Genomic DNA, 3641 nt, shown 5'->3' on the forward strand with positions numbered 1-3641 from the left:
TTCTCATTAAAATTGCATAAAATTAGGATTTAGACCAAATATTTATGTATTATTTTAACCAACAAGACAAATTAAATATTATCTCCGGATCTACTAATGATATCAGGATGATCTAAGTATCAAAATGTAGCTTTTAAAGCAGGAATCTGAAAATATGATTAGGTCATTTTTACCAAATTTGACTCAATCCTCCTTTCAGTGTGATGGGTCACATACTGTATTTGGTCCCATTAAAGAGGAAGTGGAGCAGATTCGTGAACAGGCCACCTACCTCCCCCCACTTCACCACATGGCGTCTCCAGACTGAACTSCTCGCAGCCTAACGGAGCTCTGATCCGTGTCTGATGTGGAACCAGCACGCCACCGGCAGCGCAGACACCAACCTGCGAGAGAACAGACCAAACACATCATGACATTCACGTCAGGACCCAAATCTCTGGCGCTGTACCTCTTCGTGCTTCCATCCATCTTCTGTTCTTCTGCTGCAGGTCCAGGAAGCAAGGTGTTCCAAGCAGGGGCGGAGCCAGAGGGGTTGGCCGAGGTGGCAAACACCACCCCCAAATGACTGACAAGTGCGGCAATTAAAGATGGTCAGTTAAGCTAGGTTTATAGTTGACGCAATGCACCGGGCGTGAGCAACAATAGCTGTGTTTCCATCGCAAATGTGCGCAAAACTTTGTCGATATTCTGTTATGTCGAAAAAACACAGTTACACAATTGCGATGTTTCCATTAAGTAAGAAATGCTTTTAAAGTCACGCGTGAATACGTTTGTTCTCGCGATGTCATTACAAACATGGCGGCAATGGATGTAAACACATAGCATGTTGCTACTACAGCACTAGCGCTCATCATCAGAGGAGATGTCGGCGTTTTATTGAGGCTTTCCAGAGACAAGTCCCTTATGGGAGCGGTTAAATATGCGGCGTTTTTGAGAAATTGTAGTCGGTGAGTTTACTACTTTCTTTTACAACTTCTGTAATTTTACTACTACTTCGACTTCCTGTTGTCTTCTTCGTCGTCTTTTTCGCCAGTAGAAACAGCCGGTTGTTGATCATGTGACTCCCGTGATGCGAAAAAAGTGTTTCCATTGCAGTTTTGCGAAACACACTAATTTCGATACGGCCAAAAAACCACCTCATCCTAGTGCAAAAACATTTTGTTGAAAAAAGGACATTTTTTCAAAATTGGCGTGTTTCCAGTGAGCAAATTTATTTTCYAAATTCTAATTTGCGCATTTTCATGGTCAATGGAAACATAGCTAATGACGCAATTGTGCCGTTCCCGCCCCTTTGAGGCGTCCCCGTCTGCGGTTGTGCATCTCTGAATTTTTGTAACTCCACAAAGGCCGCGGGCGCTGCGGACCATTCAAATAGTTTGTCAAGCTTTTGCTCTTCTACTTACAAGATTTTCACAAGTTATAGTGTTCTGTCGTTTTGGAGAATACTACAACAACATAGCGTCAAGTATAAATGCCTACGCTGCTGGCGAACCCTTACAGCAAATGGAGAGATATCTGCCAAACAGCTGTATTGTCTGCTATTATCAGATTTTATAATGTCATGATTGCTCTCTACCACCATAATAAATTTCAGGTTGGTAAGCATTTATAATTGGCCTTGGAAGCCATCTTGGATTTTGTATTCGCTTTCAGATGTTAAAGATTCTAGGCTACGAATATATACATTTTCAGCTGTGAATTTAATGGCTGAATTACAGACTTTTGTAAAATTAGAATTGAGAGTGTAAATTCACACCAAATTTCAGCTTAATTATGTCTTAAAATGGCTGACTTGTAGCTGTTTTAAAGTTAGCTGTGGTGGCTAGCTTGAATTTTTGATTAGCATTTATTTGGTGAAGATCGTTTTCGGCTACTGCTACACTCCTTTTCTGTTTTGTTAGTCTAAAAAGGCAGTTATAGCTCTTTGTAAAATTAGCATTAAGCTTGAAATTGTGACTATTTTTTAAAATCCTTCTCATCTACTATCACAAATAAATTCAGCTCAATATATCCTAAACAGCTAAATTTGATTTAAAAGTTGGCTGTGGTGGCCGTCTTGAATTTTCCAACCCAGGGTTGTTTTGTGACCCCTCAAATAGCACCGTGGCCACCCCTTGAAAAAGTCTTGCTCCGCCCCTGGTTCCAAGCCCAGAGAAAATATTTCTGGGTCTGCCATGGGGGGTCTACCTGATCTGAGACCCTCCTCACTGTATCTCTAAGGCTGAGTGTGACCCTACAGAGGAAGTTCACGTCAGCTGCTCCTTTATGGGATCATCGTTCTTTTGGTCAAACCTTGTAAACATGATTAATTTTATAATTTTTTAAAATCTTGCATAACCCTTTAATTTTAGCTCAGCATCTGTAAAAATCAGTTATAGACATTTTTGTGTTTGCRAAGGTTGATTAGCCGTTTGTGACCGCCTGCTGCAAAAGAAAAACCAGAATTAACCGTCTCCATCACTGGAACCAGCATCGAAAACAGGCGACACAAGYGTCCAGCTGATCCACCCACGCTCAGGCCAAGTGGACCCTAACCAGCAGACCCCTGAAGACATAAAAACAAATCCAATTTTAGGTGTTATCCACTCTTCTGACCCACCTTCTGCTCTTCGTCATCCTCGCACYAACAGTCTGGAGCCACAAACATCCCGTCCCGGTCCAGCCCGCGTGTGGCGAGGCTAATAATAATAATAATGATGATAAGGCCGTCCGTCCTGCTGTCCCATCTCTGGCTCCTGCCATCCCCTCCTCCTCCGGCAGGACATAAACCAAACTCTGGCCCCGGGCCGATAACCCACCCCCAACCCCATTATGCTGAGCAGCACTTCTGCCACCGGGCTGGGTAATCTTCATCTCGGGCCCTTCGGCTCCCTCCATTGACCCTTAAACCGGTTCACTGCCTTCCTCGCGGCGGAGAACGAGACGGACAATCAGAAAAACGCCACACAGTCATTAGCATTTTAATTTCAGGCCACWATTCGTCTGACCCCAAGCACTTTACGGTTAAAAGCTGTCAGGCGGGACACGGCTTGGTTMTATGTTAGGTTTTAAATCAGATGTTTGATGCAAATGTCTTCAACAGTTGAGGAATATTACAGAAAAAACACTCTTAAAGGGGCAATATCATGTAAAATCAACTTTTTTGAGCATTATATCATATGTTATCATGTTATGCTAACACAATTTCAAGTTGTTTAGAAATGGAAATGAATGAGAAGTTTATTTTTGATTTAAACATAAAAACTGCATTTTAATAAAAACTGAAGGTGACAGTTGCTTTATTATGGTACAGAATTTAAATCTATGCCTGATAAACACATAATATTGCCCCTTTAAAGCAGGGAAACTCAAACTTTTTGTGTCTGGGGACCCCTCATAAACTCCATGTCATTTTGAAAGATAATTTACTGTCATATCAACCACTAAAAGCCTTGGGAATATATATTTTTTAGTTTATTATGTTTGTTTTATCAGTTCATTGTTCCCCTTGCATTTAAAAAAATAATTTCGTGAAATTTTTTGAGGACCCCCAAGATAACTTTTGCGGACCCCCGGGGATCCTGGGACCCCAGTTTGAGAACCTCTGCTTTAATGGGCCAATATTATGTGTTTCTCAGGCATATATTTAAATACTATACCAT

Source organism: Austrofundulus limnaeus, unplaced genomic scaffold, assembly GCF_001266775.1.
Source record: "Austrofundulus limnaeus strain Quisiro unplaced genomic scaffold, Austrofundulus_limnaeus-1.0 Scaffold201, whole genome shotgun sequence".
Lineage (NCBI taxonomy): Eukaryota > Metazoa > Chordata > Actinopteri > Cyprinodontiformes > Rivulidae > Austrofundulus > Austrofundulus limnaeus.